The sequence below is a fragment of the Corythoichthys intestinalis genome, chromosome 15 (genome assembly GCF_030265065.1).
Source record: "Corythoichthys intestinalis isolate RoL2023-P3 chromosome 15, ASM3026506v1, whole genome shotgun sequence".
NCBI classification, from domain to species: Eukaryota; Metazoa; Chordata; class Actinopteri; order Syngnathiformes; family Syngnathidae; genus Corythoichthys; species Corythoichthys intestinalis.
The window spans coordinates 30,897,697-30,916,963 of NC_080409.1; positions in this window are offsets into that span (position 1 = coordinate 30,897,697).

The following is a 19,267-nucleotide window of genomic DNA, read 5'->3' on the forward strand; positions in this document are numbered from 1 at the left end:
GGCATCACTGGAAAAAAAAAAATCAATCTTATACTTAGAATAAAGAGGAAAAATGTAACGACTCTTGTGTAGCCCATAGTAGCGGAGTAAGAGTCGCGTTTTTTTCTTCACAAATCCACTCAAGTAAAAGTACGTAAAATGTATTGCTTGGTTAAAAATACTCTTAGAAGTACTTTTTTTTTTCAAAAAGTTACCCAAGTAAATGTAACGGACTACATGTAACTCGTTACTACACACCTCTGACCATAACTTGTGATAAGAAGGTAATTCTGAACAAAAGTTGAGCGTACTGTAGCGCATATTAATTTAATGAAATGTACACACAACAGTATACATTTGATCACGTTTTTTTTTGTTGTTGTTGAGATTTTTGCAGTCATATACATTGCCTCTGATATATAGTACATCTCCATAATCTCAGATTGGGGAAACAGTCATTTTTAACAACAAGCAATTTAGCACAGTGTGCCAGTGAGGATTTGTTTTGCTGTAGGAAACAAGAACAATTAGGGAAAAAATTTAAGTGAAAGAATTCAGAATGGGTTGCTGTCACTCTATTCCACATCAGGTGTTTGTTTGAGCACCTCAGAAAACTCCGGTATATGCTAGCGTTGGCAAGGCAGTCAATTATTGATAAATGCAATATGCGCTTCCTGCCTTTTCATTTCGTCTAAACAATTGGGAAAGTTTAGTCTAGAACTTTTCTCCTGTGTCTGTGCTGCAGGCCACAAATCAATCGGACAGGTACAAAAAAAAAAAAGCGGGCTCATGAATGAAACAACAAGTGCGATTGATATTTCATTAATGTTGCTGAAAGAAGCAAAATAATACATAACAAGGGTTTTTGGATGACGGCTCCATGCTTGTGATATGAATGCATTCATAACCAATCGCTATCTTTGCGTGCCTCTCAACTGGTGCCAGATAATGTGGCGGCACTGTGTCATTTTCACGAGGCAAACGCTGGCAACCATCAAGAGGAATCGGCAAGCATTCATCAGAATGAGTGGGGGTGGTTCACATTCAGATCCACTGTGAAATTCAAGCTTGCAAAGAATTTTATTGCTGCGCAACTGCCAGCAGGTGGCAGCCATTTACATTGATTTTTAAAAAAACTTATTTATTTATGGAATACACCATACGGTATCAGTGTTGTTTTCGTCAACGACGACGTTAGCTAAAATATTTTGTCCACGTCCAATTTTTTCATGACGATGACATGACGAGCTAAAAATTTGCCTTGGGAGACTAAAACATAACGAGACTAAGGCTGTCAAACGATTAAAATTTTTAATCGAATTAATCACAGCTTAAAAATAATTAATCGTATTTAATCGCAATTCAAACCACCTCTAAAATAATATTTTTCTGTAAATTATTGTTAGATTGGAAAGATAAGACACAAGACGGACATAAATATTCAACATACTGTACATGAGTACTGTATTTGTTTATTATAACAATAAATCCACAACATGGCATTAACATTCTTAACATTCTTTCTGTTAAAGGGATCTACAGATAGAAAGACTTGTAGCTCTTAAAAGATAAATTTGAGTACAAGTTCTGGTACTTTATATTAAAACCCCTCTTAATGTTTTCATTTTAATAAAATCTGTAAAATTTTCAATCAGAAATAAACTAATAGCGTGCCACTGTTGACATCGCCGAGCAGGATGTCACATGGGCTCCCTGTCGTTCTCCCATAGTGTCTTTAACTAGGTAAGGTAGTGATTGAAATACACCACAAGGTGTCAATGGCGAGTTTTAAATTTATTAATCTAGCCAAGGCAAAGTCTGAGTAAGTTTTATGTGCATTTTGCATAGGGTGGAAAACATAGACGAGACTGAAAATGCAGTTTCTGCTCTTGCACCCCTCTTTAAAATAAACTGCTGTATTTTAAGCCAAAAGAAATGTTGTGCTTGATAGAAAAATATGTCTATATGTTGCCATAGCAGATTCATGGTGCACTAAGCCTCCGAACTATTTTTAATTTGTCCGTTTTACCCTGAAAACCCCCGTTTACAGATGTCGCGCAACCGCTTTTGTTTAAACCTAGCCATAAAAAGAAGGTAAGTAATTACATTTATTATTCAAATTGTCTTTCAATTTTGGCTTAGAATCATTAATTGATGTCTAAATTTTAGTTTAGAAAAAAAAATGACTTCAAAAAATTTTTCACTCCCATATTTTAAACTTTTAAATGAATTACGTCACAATGAAAAATTTGGCGTCTGCAAAAAAGTCACGGATATCTACCTCATTACTATCGCTTAATTGTATTTTTTTTGTTACTGTCGCATTTTTCCCGATGTGTTACATGATAAATAATCGATCCAAACAAAAAAAAATTGAAAAATGACATTTAAAAGAGTAACTATATGAAAAAGAAAATCTCAACCACTCCTTGTTATCTGCGATTTCTACATCGGGACCCTTGTTATATCACCATGTTTCACACATAAAAAAAAAGAAAAAAAAAGAAATCCGGCTGTGGCCATTCACAGCTGTGTCTTGACACTCGGTGAAACATGCTACATGGAGTTTTTGGATCGTAACAATGTAAGTACGCGATAATATCTCATTGAAATTGTGGCGTCTTTAATTCTGCTCTTGCGTGTTCTCGCCTCCAATTAGGGTTTTGCTGTTAAAAAAAAATTTTTTTTTTTTTAAAATGCCTTCCTGTTCAAAATTTTTGTTCCCCCCCAAAATTGAGATTTTAAGCTTTCCAATGATGTATCACACATGCATTTCGGACAATTTTGAAAGTTGGCCAAATTGAGGGTCTCAGAGTGGAATTTCAAGTCACCTGAGTGTTTTCCGCCATAGCTATTTTGATTGAGAATGTCAGTTCTCTTTGCAATGAGCGCTTTTCTTTTTATGAACATTATTTTTTTGAAAGATGGGAATATTATTTTAAACTGCTGTATTTTAAGCCAAAAGAACTGTTGTGCTTGATAGAAAAATATGTCTATATGCTGCCATAGCAGATTCATGGCGCACTAAGCCTCCAAACTATTTTTAATTTGTCCATTTTACCCTGAAAACCCCCGTTTACAGACGTCGCCATAAAAAGAAGTAATTATATTTATTATTCAAATTGTCTTTCATTTTTAGCTTAGAATCATTAATTGATGTCTAATATTTAGTTAAGAAAAAAAAACTACTTAAAAAAATTATTCACTCGCATATTTTAAACTTTTAAACAAATTACAATGAAAAATTTGGCGTCTGTAAAAAAGTCACGGATATCTACCTCATAACTATCGCTTAATTGTATTTTTTTGTTACTGTCGCATTTTCCCCGATATGTTAGATTATAAATAATCGAACCAGACAAAGAAAAATTGAAAAATAACGTTTAAATTAAGTTTATATGAAAAAGAAAATCTCAACCACTCATTGCTGTCTGCCATTTTTGCATCGCGACCCTTGTTAGATTACCATGTTTCACCCATAAAATCCACAAAAAATCTCTCTGTGGCCATTCACCGCAGTGTCTTGACACTCGGTGATACATACTACATGGAGTTTTTGGATCAAAACAAGGTAAGTACGTGATAATATCGTTAAAATCGTGGCGTCTGTAATTCTGCTCTCGCGTGCTCTCACCTCTGGATAGGGTTTTGCTGTTTAATTTTAATTTTATTTTTTTTTAAACATGCCCTCCTGTTCAAACTTTTTCTTCCCCCAGAAAATTGAGATTTTAAGCATTCCAATGATGCATCACACATGCATATAGGACAATTTTGAAATCTGGCCAAATTGGGAGTCTCAGATCGGAACTTCAAGTCACCTGAGTGTTTTCCGCCGTATGTATACTTTGATAAATGTTTTTCATTTCACTTCAAATGTAATCATTGTAAGTTTTAAACATTTTACTGTCCCACCTAATTATTTTTAAACAAGAATAAAGTTGTAGGAAAATGCTTGGCTTTATTAAATGCTTCATAGTGAGTCTACTCAAATCCTCTCAAGCTGCTCACTTACACACAATAAGTTGCCACAGCAACTGTTTATCAAGTTAAATGTTGATTGACGCATGCGGCGCTTTTGAAGTCAGTGACTCTGGCAAGACCAAACACATACATCTGCCAACATCGTTAAATTTAATAAGTAACTCCAGTGACCTGCCTGACAAACAAAGAGCAAGGAGAGGGAGGGAGGGAGCAAGAGTGTGACTATGCGATCAGCTCGGGACAGCTCATCTGTATTTTTTATTATTTTTTTTATTGAAAAGCGAGGGATCACTGTTGTCCTTTTGAGTGTGAATTATCATCACGAATATGGTGATGATCATGCAGACACTACAAATATGTGCTTGTCTGTCAATGATCATTTGAAATTGTTGGAAACCTTTACTTATTTTTTAACTAAAACGTTTGAATTTTACAGATGAAAAACCATTTCAAATAATTGTCGACAAAAACTAGATGATGACACATTTTGAAATGACTAAAATATGACTATGACTAATAAGTATTTTCATCCAAAAGACTAAGACAAAAATTAAAAGGGCTGCCAAAAACAACACTGTTTGGTAAGCTTGTACTTGACAAGAAGTTTTGATGGCCATCATCAGAGAAAGCGCATGTGGGTGTGTGCATCAGAAGCAAGTGGATGCTTTAAAAAGTAGTTCAGCCTCTCCCCCTTTGATGGATATGGGATTTTCAAAGGCCAATGTCAATTAAAAAAATAAAAAAATCAGCTAATCCCCAATGTCTAAAGCTGGTTTTGTAAGTGGATATTTTATATCAAAGTCAAGGAATACAAGTTGACCCTTGCATCCTTTGTTTTTTTCCGAATGTTTACTACTCAGCAGATTGGAACAGTGGGTAGGGCTTACTGACACTGTTCTTCAGTGGTTCACATCTTATTTACATGATAGGGATTTCTTTGTGTCAATCGGAAACCATCAGTCAGAACGAACCAAATTCACGTGTGGAGTCCCTCAAGGGTCAATTCTTGGACCACTCTTATTTAACATCTACGTATATGCTACCTGTAGCTCAGATTATGGAACAGTATGGCATCTCCTAACACACCTATGCAGATGACACACAACTTTACATTTCTGTGTCCCCACATGATTATAGTCCCTTAGTCTCCCTGAGTAAATGCATTCATCAAATCAATGAATGGATGTGCCAGAATTTTCTCCAGTTAAATGTGGAGAAGACAGAAGTGATCATTTTCGGGCCAAAAAAGGAATGGTCAAAGATAAGAAGGCATCTTAGCACAATGTCACTTACAGCTAACAATCAAGTCAGAAATCTTGGCATAATTATTGACTCAGACCTAAAATTTGATAGCCATCTAAAGTCAGTCACTAAATCTGCTCATTACCACCTAAAAAATAAAGCCAGAATTAAGGGGCTTCTGACTCCACAAGACATGGAAAATCTTATGCATGCATTCATTTTCAGCAGATTGGACTATTGCAACGGTATATTTACTAGGTCTTCATAAAAAAATCAGTCAGGAAGCTGCAGCTAGTACAGAATGCTGCAGCCAGAGTCTTCACAAATACAAGGAAACTGGACCACATTACACCGGTTTTGAAATCGTTACACTGGCTTCCAGTGAGTCAAAGGATAGACTATAAAATACTACTGCTCGTCTACAAAACATTTAATGGCCTTGGACCAAAATACATGCTTGATTTGTTCGATTCCTATGAAACATCTAGACCCCTAAGGTCATCTGGAACCGATCTCCTGTATGTTCCAAGAATAAGAACCAAGCAGGGTGAGGCAGCATTTAGTCATTATGCTCCTCGCCTCTGGAAAAGGTTACCTGAAGGTCTGAAGTATGCTCAAACTGTTAGCTACTTTAAATCAGGGCTAAAAACTATCTATATATTTCAATCTATTTGCTTTGTATTCCTCTTGTGCTTTATCTCCATTGCTGATTTCAATTATTATTATTAGTATTTTTTTTCCTTTTTCTTATTCTATTCTTGATTAACTCATTCACTCCCAGCCATTTTCACCGGAGCAAGGCCCTTCGCTCCCGGCCGTTTGACTGGATTTGCAAGGCCCACAGAAAATTCTGTTCTATTGCTATATAAACATGGAACCCACCAAAAGAAAGATTCTTCTTTCAGCAGAAAAAAAGTTAGTTCATATCTTTTTCCATTCTTTAGAATTGCAAAGTAACAATTTATTTGCACATAAATAACTGAAAGATGAACTTTTAAACTTTTCCCTCATCGCCGTCTGTCTCATAAAGATGAATTTTTTGAGTCTCTGCGGGCTCTGCTCACGAGCAGCACGGACTGAAAGGCATCGCCCGCTGCACCAGTGGTCCCGGTCTTTCTGCTTGGTCGTCAAGCGCCTGGCATCCCGGGCGTCCTACCGGTTGTTCTGCTCGTTCGTCCCCCGCCTGGCATCCATTCGGTTGTCTTCTGCCGGCGCCCAGCTGTGCGTCTAGGCCGTTCGTTGCCGTTGAATCGGGTAGCTGTTCTTACCAAATGCGATACTGCCCTCCAGTGGCCAGTTTTATTGCTTAAAAATGGATTTTCAGCTTTGTGCTTTGGAGCTAAATTGAATCTCGAGCGAGATGTCTTTTTTGAAAAAAAAAAACAAAACAAAACAAAAAAAAAAAAAACAAATGTAAAAGACGTATAAATACGTCTTTGGGACACTGAAAAAATAAGAAAAAATAGAACGAATTTATACGTTTTTGGGAGCAAATGAGTTAAATGTGATTTTTATGTATAATTTTATTTCCTGTTTCGGTTGTCTTTGTTTTTACGTTCTACTGATTTAATGTGATGTTTATTATCTTTATGTGATGTAAAGCACTTTGAATTGCCTTGTGTTGAATTGTGCTATATAAATAAATTTGCCTTGCCTTGCCTTTGGACACCCCTTGTTTTAACCATATAGATTTTAGCAGGCCAACAGCATCCATCCCTCTCAAAATCCCACGTGATGTGCCTGGCCTAGGGACTGATGACCCCCCCAGCCTGTCTCTGGACAGGAGCGCACTTAGTGTAACATTTGATGTTTAGTACCCTCCCTTCCTCCATGGAGTTTCGACTTCCATGCTGTGGTACAAACGAGTCAGCTGACAGATGGTGGATGCACCGATCGGCATTCAAGTCAGTCATAGCCCAACTGAAAGGCTCCCTATGATTGCGCACGGCAAACACTACATTTGTGTGTTAACACGCGCAGCGCATTTGTAAATGTGGTCGTTGACGGATTCATGCGCACGTGCGAGCACGTCTCGGGCTGTTTGCTGGGCACACATGAGCTCCTCGCTGCCGGAATGTGAATAAGTGCCACTTTGCTATGGCAACGGAGGAATGCCAGCAGCAACTCGGGCAGAATTAAAGCCTAGCTCTCATCACACAGCAGGGGAGAGGAGACAAGGACCCCCATCCATCCTTCCTTCCCTACTCCGACTTTTCTGCCCCCTTTCAGTTGGATTTAAGAGAATAAGGAGTGTGGCCCTCATGAGGGAAAGCCTGCCTTTGTAGGATCATTTTAGTGATGAAAATGAGCAAATGTCTTGAAATTAATTTTCAAAAAAATGTCTCCGTTCTGACCTTGTAAAGACAATTATAGTTCGCCTCGTGATGATGAACGAGCCTGACGCCGCTTTAATGTAATTGACGCTGACGTGCATGATGTAGTGAGCGTGGCGAGTCAGCGGCGGGTGGCCGCTCGGCGATGTCCGCTTCCTCGTCCGGCCCCCGTTTTTGGGGCCTGTCAAAAAAATTATCCCCGGCATTTTCTTTCATCATGTCTATTTTTAGCCACAACGCTGATGGAATGTTCCGGCAATTAAATGTGGCGCTGATTCATCTCGTCCTCCATCACTTTGTCATGCAAAGTTGTGGGACCGTGCTTGGTAAGGCGGTACCGTGAACATGTATGAATGGAGATGTAGTTGTTGCACATATCAATCCGATCTGAGTTCGGATTAAAATTATGATCGGATGGACTTTTTTCCTAGACATTAAAAATGTTGAGCAGATTAGGATTTTTTTGTGTTCAGGCTTCACACTTTCGGTCGCGGCAAATCATTTTGACAGATGTAGATTGATCAAATATACCAGAAATAGTTGTAGAAGCCGTAGCGACGTTCAATTCGTTGGCGTTATTTTGCACATTTTTTCCATTTTTTCTACCGTCAAAGCTTTCTAAAACTGTAACCTCTTTTAATATCTCCAGCAACGTGTTCATCTCTGATACAAACCAGTTCAGTCCGCTTGCCCTGTCTTGACCTTGCTCTATTAGTTTCTATTGGCTTCCGGGAATAACGGAAATGTCACAGATATGCATGGTGAATACGGTTTGTTCCAAAATTTTGGAAGAGGCATTTTTATGTGCGCTGATAGTGCGCGCTAATAAATCAACATATACCACCCCTCTTATTCGGAATAAAATCTTGACCAAAATGGGTTAGAATAGAAGCAATTTAATTCTGTTCAGGCTTTTATTCTGAATAAATGTGTCCCTATCGTAGCCATGGAGCCATGAACTGCTGCTCTTTTCTCTCCGTCTGGACTCTGCAGCTTTTGTAAAAAAGCCGGTTATTTATGGATTTTCTTTTTGACAAACGAGCTTGATATATATTTGTCAATTTTTTTTTAAATGACCGTTTCATTTAAATTAACTCTGACATTGCCACATAGTGTTTCTAACCACTAGGCAGTGTTGTCACAGATTACTTGAAAAAGTAATTTAATCAATGATTACGCTTCAAAAAAGTAATTTCGTTACTTTATTGACTACTTTATTATCAAAGTAACTATTTTAAAAGTAATTTATGGGTTATTTTTACCAATTTTTCGCCCTTTGCTGCCTCAAAATAAGAATGACAACAGAAAAATGTCACGTATATTAATAGACTTTCCGATAACTGAATTTAAAGGGGAAGATCAGAATATTTCACATAAGGCTTAATATTTAAGTTAGCTGGGGTTTAATTAGTCGATGAAGTTGATTTCAACCACCATTGACTCACGCTAGCTTAGCCACTCCGGAGCCCTGAAACTAACAAATAACTGACAAACTGTATGGAATTAGTTGAAATCAACTCCACCGACTAATTAAAGACCCGCCAACTCAAAGATTAAGTCACATTAAAAATTTTTTTGAACTTTGGGTTAGGGTTGACAGCATATCAGTGCCAATGCAAAACAATGCAAATTGACTGCAGAATAATCAACAACACACAAATGAATTGCACAGTGCAATAAACAAAAAGGTGGGCGCACGCCCAACCCAGAAGTACACCGTACACACGTGGTCAATTTGGCCTCAAAACGTGTCGGCAACTAAGCACTTTACATTCAATCGGCCTTACAACACATCCCAAAAATGCTAAACGAACACCCCACCTTACGGCTTACGGCATAAATGTGCAACACGAACAACATGTAAACAGTGCTCACCAACTACCCGCTGTTTCAACGGCAAAGGTACGAAACAGCCGTGCATGTAGCGGCTCTAATCTACCGCTGGAACCCTCGAGAATGAAGGAAAAATCCGTTCATTCATTGACGCACAGAGATCAACATTCCCTCGCACATCACAACAGGTGGCTGCACTCGGCTCGAATGTGCACCCTCACTCCAGACGCCTTTCTCAGTCCCAAAATACTTAGCACGTGTGACTCGAGACCAAAACAGGAAGTAACTATGAGTGGTTACCATGGAAACGAACGTGTAGTGGAAACCTTGCTAACAGTTTCTTTTCAAAATGCTCTTCGTACATAACTGCAATATTTTTCATTCTACGTACATTATGAGGCAATAACAAAAAAGTAACACACAGACACTAAGGAAACAAACTTTATTCAGATTACTGGTTTGGAAAAATGAACGCGTTAGATTGCTTGTTACTGAAAGAAAGTTAGCAGATTACAATAATGCGTTACTTAGTAACGAGTTAGTGACAACACTGCCACTTGGGCACGTGAAATATAAACATAAGAAACAGAAAAACTATACCCGCAAACATGCACCATTCCAACAACAAAAAAAGAAAGATGTTCCAATTATCTTTTCCTATTAGCAAATTTTAGTTAAACAATAATGAGGATATCCTTGGCCAGAAATACTTTGTGTGCATGGAAATGTATGTCAGTGTTAAAGCATGCCCTCTGGACTGCAGCCAAGTCCTTTTTTTGTCTTCTTCTTTTTTTTTTTTTTTACCATAATATGAATTCTCACTTCTAATAACGCGAACAGGTCAGCCTCTTCCACTGCTCAAGCTATTTCTCAGCATCGCTCCCTAGAGCATTAACGCAGACAGTGGCGGCACCTCAGCGAGGTCATGCCCGACGCACACCTCATTTGTCACCCGGGATGAGCGCCCTGTAGCCCACGTTCTTAAATACTCGTGCCAAATCAAGACACATGAGGTGCAAACACGTTGCTCTTGTATGTACACGTACACCCAAAGTCATTAGATGTATGGGTGTGTGTTGAGGCAGTGGTGATAAATGGCGCTCATATAAAGCACTTTGTGTGGAATTAGTAAGATCGTTAGCTCAGTACTAGTTCAAAGAGCAAAAACCTGTTTGTTCAAATTACACATGATTACACGCTTGAACATTATTACATAATCTATGAATTTGTGGGAATATTCAGAATGAATTCCAAATGAAATAAGGTTATAGCCATTTATGTATAGTAAATAACCAATTTCATGATGAAACTATCACAAAATCTGCCACAATTCGATTCAATGTAACCCTTTCATGCACAAAATTATGTTGTTTTTAGGGCTGTCAAATTTATCGCGTTAAGGGGCGGTAATCTTTTAAATTAATCCCGTTAAAATATTAAATGCAAATAACGCATGCACGGAATGACCCGTTCATGCGTTGCTTCAACGTATTGTATACCATTTGCAGCCACTACTGACAGTCATGGTTGCCCAACTTCCCATTATGCATTTGGGTGGAGCAGGAGACAGATTTTAATCTTTTTCTTAACACGCTTAATTGAACTCAACGCAGAACATACCATATACTATTTGCAGCCACCACTGACAGTCATGGTTGCCCAACTTCCCATCATGCATTTGGGCGGAGCACCGATGGTGACGTCAAGAGTGGCGAGCTATTACTTTATTTTTTGATTGAAAATTTTACAAATTTTATTACACGAAAACATTGAGAGGGGTTTTAGTATAAAATTACTATAACTACACATACAGTACTTATGTACAGTATGTTGAATGTTTATGTCCGTCTTGTGTCCTATCTTTCCATTCCAACAATAATTTACATAAAAATACGGCATATATTAGAGATGGTTTGAATTGCGATTAATTATGATTAATTCTTAAGCTGTGATTAACTCGATTAAAAATTTTAATCTTTTGACTTATTTCACTTATTTACCGGTAAGTCAATGGCTGCCATTGACGGAAATTGACATCCAAACCATTATAATCCAGAGTCAGCCCACCAGTCAAATTCTGGAAAGCTTGGTCAATGTTTAGTGTAGCAGTTTTGAGCCATCTCAGCAAAATTTGGATATCCATTCTTCTAAAATATACGTCTACCGTAATTTTTTCAGTAAAAGGCGCACTTGACTATAAGCCGCCACCCACCAAATTTGACACGAAAATGACATTTGTTCATAGATAAACTGTACTGGACTAAAAGCCGCAGCTTTCCTCACTGTATTATGGGATATTTACACCAAAAGATATTAACCGGTAACACTTGGTTTGACAGCGGCATCATACGACTAATGAGACCAAATGAACTAACATGAAGCTTTGAACCAATTGGCTGCAAAGCTTCATTCATTCATTTGGCCATCACTGCTTGCTTAGGGGAGAGAGTCAACCTCTGCTGCCATCTGTTTTCAACACTGGTGCTGTCCAACATGCCTCCTACCATGCACTGCGGCAGTACAGATGTAAATAATAATCAAAATTCATGTTGTGTGCGAATTATTTCTTCAGTTAATGTTCCAGTTGTTTCATTAATTGCAAGTTGTGGTATTTGATAGTAGCGCCATAAGACTGTCATTAGACAATCATAATTATGACATGACACCGTCATGAACATTAATGAATGACGAGCTGGACATATATGAAGTTAGTGACATAATTTACCGGATGGCACTCAATGACATCTGTCATAAGCATTCACTAATGCCCATGATAGTGTCATGTTTTAACTATGGCGGTCTTTTGACACCACTGTCAAATAAAGTGTTACCTATTAACCAAAATATATCAACAAATAAGCCTTACTGGACCATAAGCCGCAGGGTTCAAAATGAAGGAAAAAATGTAGCGGCTTATAGTCCGAAAATTACGGTAATTACACCGGTCTGCAAAATTTTGGAAAATATTTGCTTCAGAGATAAAAAATTGCTAAATCATACTTGCTGTGGTGACATAAAATATTCAAGATATTTAATGTTAAAGTTTGATTATAAAGATACATTGGTCTCAGGGCCGTTCCTGAAGAATTTGGTGCCCTAGGCAACACATTTGATGCCCCCCCCCCCCTCCATTTTCACCACATATATTTAAACACTCACACTGAAAAAGCACATTATCTCTTTGTAATTTATTATATAAAAAGACAACGAACAAGTGCAGAAATTAAAAGAAAAATGCTGTAATAACTATTCAAAAGCACCAAAAAACAAATGCATTAAATAGATTAGAATTGCTCACCCACCCACAGAAACCTATATAAAGACACACTTTAAAATGAAACTTTTTTTTTTTCACCTTGACCTATAACCTTACTCACCTTGGCTTCACTGATGCAAAAGCATCTATTGCACTTTCATATGACAGTTGTTTTGGAAGGTGCACTTCTTTCCTGAACTTGGTGGGCTTGGACTTGGTGCTGATGTGGATAAGTTCGCTGTAAAAGATGGCCCAGGATGTACAGAGGTAGAAGGAAAATATTTCAGAAGAGCATCTACAAAGAGAAGAAAGTGGAATGTTACATTACGTATATTAGTCAAATAGCTGTTGATTGTGAAACCAGCATGACATAACCATAATAGCGCCTAAATTCTTGCAGCCTACTGTACCTGTCTGTTGGATCCGGCCACTATCTTTGATGGGCGTAGTTAAAAGAAAATAAATTCTCGAAGCACGTCAACTACACAGGACCATCCAATAATAATGAACTAAATAATATATGGTAGCAAAAAATAAATAAATAAATTGGGTGAATGTTTTTAGATGAACGTGATCGCCATTTTAATGAATTAATGACACATTTAATAACAAATGTTTGCATTTAAATCCGTGGCACTTTTACCATACCACAGAACTTTGAAATCATTAATTCCATATTTAATTGTGTATTTATTTAATTAATCTTGGCACGTTTAGGCAAGGCAAATTTATTTGAAAAGCACAATTTAAAACAAGGTAAAAGTGGTTCACATCACATGAAAATAAGCAAGACAATTTTAGTCTCCCATACACTTTGTTCAAATTTCTTTAAAATTGAAGGGGGAGTAAATTTAACTGAAACTAATCCACAGCTGGCTGAATAGTAAATATGTTTCTAAAACAACAGCCTGGCTAATGATACAGTATAATTTTGCTTTAGCACTAAGTCATATAAGCTCTATGTACAGTAAGTAACCGCTAGCTTGTAGCTGCGCTAAATCTACGTGCTTATGCTGTTGAAAAAAATCATCACAACAAACCTCTGTTTTTCTTCACGTCTTTGTTGTCTTCTTTCTTTTTATTCTCAGTCCCGGAGGGGTTTTGTCTTTTCATGAAGTTGACTTGTCACCGTAATGTCGCTCAATTGCGGAGGCTAAAAATAGCACCTTCAGGTAGCTCGCTGGTCTGCTGGGTGGTGAGTGAGACTAGGGTCTGTAGTGAAATTATAGCATCACAGGAAAAAGTGAAACGGGCAGAAGGCACACTAGAAAAATGATTCCATTATTATTTAAAAACTTATTATGAACGGTTTTGTTGTTCTTTTGTTTTATTGTTTTGTATAATTTTTGAATACTGCTATCATCAAATATTATTTGAATATTTTTCTTGACGCCTTTTTGGATGCTGGTGCGCCCTTAGGTGGTTGCCTAAATCGCCTAATGGGCGGCACGGGTCTGATTGGTCTAATTATATATCAGTTTTACAAGTGGCTACATTTGACATGAGAGGAATATATGAGTTTGTGCAACCGCTTATGAAATGTGTCTGCATTAATGTATTTTGTCCACTTCCAAAACACCAGGATTTATGCAATACACTGAAGACATCATATTATGTCAAAACGTATAAGGTAAATATATAATAAATAATCATTTTCATTTCAATTATTACCCATGTTTGCCTGAATTGCCTGGATTTTAACATTTCAGCCAGATACTAAATCTCAAAAACTATAGCCAATTGACACTTTCGACCTCATTTTTCATTTTTAGTGACCCAAATTTAGTAAAGTCTCACTACTTTTATCTTGGAATCATTTTGCTTGTAGACCAGTGTTATCCATGGTTAGACCTATTCTCAAGCTTCTGTAGTGGCAGCAAGGATCTTCTCTTTATAACAAGTTGACATGTACCTGAAATGAGCTACTTTTCACACAAACAGAGCCTATGGAGCTAACTCATTAGGGGTGCCTTTGGAGAATAGAAAACACACCAATCACCAATCACACATGCATACCCACGGGAACTCAAGAGTGGTGTCAAAATGGAACACTCGCCCCATTGTTTAGACTCTAAACCGGGGGTCGGCAACCCGTGTTTTAAGAGCCGCATGCGGCTCTTTAGCGCTGCCCTAGTGGCTCCCTGGAGCATTTTCAAAAATGTTTGAAAATAGAAAAAGATGGCGGAGGCAAATATATTTTTTGTTTTGATATGGTTTTTGTAGGACAAAAATTACACAAAAATTCTCAAAGTTTTCCAATGCTGTAAAAATGTGTAGAATATTAAATTTCAACATTACTGTCAACGAAGATTTGCGTCATAGCCTGCGACACACGTTTCTATCAGCAGGGCGGAATGACAGGCAGGTGGCTATTGTAAACAAACCGGCGGCTGCGTGATGGGCCATGGATCCGAAAGAGGAAAAATAACTGAGGAGAACAGAGGATTCAACGTTTCTTGGACCGAATTATTTGCATTCATTGCCAATGCGGAAGGATTAACAGGAAATGGAGTCAAAGGAAAAAGTGTGGTATGAAAAAAGGTATGAAAAGGTACACCAGCAACTAGGATAACTGCAGTCTGATAATTGTCAAGCAAAAAGATTGACAAGTTTAGGTAAACCCAATTATAACTCAGGATGTCAGGACAACCTCAGGTAATGAGCCACTTGCATGCTGCTTCACACACATACACATACACGCACACTAAAGTGTGCAAAGGAGAGGGAAAAAGAAGCCCTATTACGATCCATTGATGTCCATTGCGGAACAGGAAGCGATGTAATCAGTTTGGCAATCTGAACCTGGGCACACACATACACAGAGGGAGAAAGTGGAGCTGAATGGTAGAAAATGAGATCTGATAAGATAAAGAATCGCTCCTTCTTTTCATCAGCCTCGCTCAAAGGATGGTGGGAGCAGATTGTGTGTGTTTTAGTGAAGCCAAATGGAGACGTGGCTGCAGGGAAGGGAGAGAGAAAGCTGCCGGAATGGTAAGTCAAGGACAAAATCAGGAGAATTAAGATACGTAATCAAGCGGTATACCCTTCGCTATTCTTTGTCACCGGACGATATTGCAAGATCACTTTTCATATCCGTCTTTTTCACAACTTCTGGCCGAGATCTCATTTGCTGTTCCTGCAGTCCTTGGCCATCATCTTAAAGAGGCAGAATGGTATGACAAGGTCAAAATGACAATCGAGAATTAAGCAACATAATCCTATCAAGAGTCCACTTTTAATTAAATGGCTTTAATATAAACTCTAGCGTTGTTTCTCAGACATTTTTTCCCATCCCATATCTTCCCCCGTCTTTCCCACACTTACAGATATTACATAAAACCGAATAACTCAATGGTTTGTTTCACTGTTATCGGCCTGTGCGAAAGCTGAAAAGATGTCGCCAAAAGGTCCTGTGTAACCCCCGGGGGTAAACACCAGCCACTTGTGCATACTTTAACGGGTATTTCCCCCTTCGCCCAAACAATGTGGCCAATCATCAAAGTTAAAAGGAGCCTTTTTATGGGGGACATTTTTGGCCTTCCTTCAAAGTCTATCAACAAATCTATTTTAAAGAGACAGAATAGACAGTTTTTAGTCTGTGACGGAGTGATCTTCAGAGAACTGAAACAAGGCCCTGATAAGAGTAGATGTATGGCGGCATTGGGGGATGTTCTGAAGCTCATTAGTTGATTAAACGATGAGGCTGTCTTCTCATCTTAGCGGTCTTTAATTTGCCCGACTGGGGAAAAAAAAAAATTACTGTATTTTCCCAACAATGTATATATGTTATATTGTATATTAATACTATAATATTACATATACAGTACATTATATTATATACATATGTATATACATACATACATACATACATACATATACGTATATATATATATATGCTGTACATACATACATACACATACATATACGTATATATATATGCTGTACATACATACATACACGTATATATATATACTGTATATTAATACATACATACATACATACATATATACTGTATATGTATATGTACAGTACTGTGCAAAAGTTTTAGGTACTGTGCAAAAGTTTTAGGCAGGACACCTGCCTAAAACTTTTGCACAGTACTGTATATTTCTATTATATTATGTATGTATAGTATGTATATATTTTCCCCAAGTGGAAGCTTCTATGATCCTAATAAATTTAATCATAAAAAATATATATATATACAGTACTGTGCAAAAGTTTTAGGCAGGTGTCCTGCCTAAAACTTTTGCACAGTACTGTATATAATATTATTATATTTTACAACTCATTGGCTGCCTTTGGCCATTGACTGGGAGAGGCGAATGAAGTCAAAATGAATTGCACGTCTACCGCCGTCAATGCCACTGAAAGATGAGCATTCACGGCCAGTCCCCTCAAGTTTATATGAATTGAACGTCTAGCGCCATCAATTGCATGCAATGCGTTAAATATATATATATGAAAAAACAACTAACTTTACAGTTTTAAACAATAACAGTGTAAAAAATAGCGGTAAACAGTTTGTTTCTGTTTATATATATTTTATTTTATTTAATTTCATTAATTTACTTTTTCTTTACATTGTGTTCATTTATTGTACGTAAATACACACAAAAAAATTAAAACACAATAATGATGATAAAAAAAAGGAAAATACCATATATATATATATGGCGGAAAACACAGATAAGGCTGAAAAAGCAGTTTCTGCTCTTGCACCCCTCTTTAAAATAAACTGCTGTATTTTAAGCCCATAAACTGTTGTGTTCGATAGAACAATTTGTTTATATGCTGCTATAGCAGTTTCATGGCGCATTAAGCCCCCAGAATATTTTTAATTAGTCCGTTTTACCCTGGAGACCCCGGATTACAGACACTGCGCAACGACTTTTGTTTCAACCTAGTCATAAAAAGAAGGTAAGTAATTTTACTTATTATTCAACATGTCTATCATTTTAGCTTAGAATCATTAATTGATGTCTAATAATTGGTAAAAAAACAACAACTAATTATTCACTCACATTTTTTAAACTTTTAAACAAATTACGTCACAATGAAAAAATAGTGTCTGTTAATGGGTCATGGATAGCTGCCCAATAACTATCGTTTAATTGTATTTTTTTCTGTTACTGTCGCATTTACCCTGATGTTTTAGATGATAAATAATCGAACCCAACAGAGAAAATTTGAAAAATAAAAGTTTAAATGGGTAAATATTTGAAAGGAGATCTTGACCACTCCTTGATGTCTGTGATTTCTGCATCGCGACCCTTGTTACGTATATTACCGTGTTTCACCCATAAAATCCCAGAAAAGGATTTTTTTTTTTGTCAAATGACCCAAAATAGTCACTTGCGCGGTACGATTAAGTGACAAGCAGTTAAGGATGCACCCTGCCTCCTGCCCATACTTAGTTGAGATAAGCCCAAGCACCCCCGCGACCCTAGAGAGGATAAGCAGTACAGAAGATCAATGAATGAACGTGTCACTTTCTCTATAAAGGGTTAAAGGTCTTAAGTATCAACCTTTGAATGGCTGTCCACTGTCATGACCACTGTCCCTAAAAGGGTTAGTTACAAAACATTTAACAAGTTTTTAAAAACATTTTAACCACGGGTTACGTTACAATTTTTTAGTTTAAGTTTTTAAAATTTTATGATTTGATACATTTCAAAACTGTCCAGGTGATGTGCATGGCCCATTCAAATTGTCTTTCACACAACTTTCAAATTCGCTTCCAAGTGAGGGAATCGAATTATGATTTGAGAGGGAACAATGTGTTTAACTATAGCCATGTGAGAACCACTTTAAAATCATTTTCGATTCCTATCATTGGGGCCCGCCCCTGGAATGCTCTAGACCCCGCACTGACCTGGGCTTCCGTGTCTTCCTCGGCTGTCCTCCATCAGCGGAAGATCTTTTAGCAGAAAAACTCCTAATCGAATCAATGAGCAAATGAATGATTGACTGATTGACCCAAGTGTAACGTCTAATCAATGACTTTTGGGAAGATAATTCATGTGTTAAAAAAAAAAAAAAAAAAAACCTGTACTTGTATCACAATGTGAAATGCCTACATTATCATGCGAAGATTTGTGTCCTTTTGTTTAATGGGGACGGGATTTAATAAGCCCAGGCTTCTCCCGTCAGCCCTTGTCTTTTCTTTGGGTTAATTAATCTTATCACAATGCTATCTGTAACTCTCAATGATACCGATGATGATGACAATAAACAACAACAACAACAACAATCACAGAACATTTAAGCAACATGGACTGAATATGCACATCTCACCTAAAAAATATACTCTGATTAAGAAAAAATGTGGGCTTGTGCCAATAGTTTTTGTCCTGATAGTTTTTCTACTTATTTCATTCACCAAACTATGAGCTGGCTCATTGAAAAAGTTATTTAAATTATGTCTTCACATGAAATCAGTCCGTGGTGACAAAAAGATTGAGGACCACCCAAAGTACAGGATGCTCCCACCTATTTTAACAAGCACCCTGACCGGGGAAGATTCCACCAGAGCAACAATGTGGGACCAAAGGAAGGATATTGTCATTACAGGTCTGAGAAGATCACGGCAGATAAATCCCCATGAAATCGAGACCTCTTCGTTATCCCTTTGCTTCCCGTC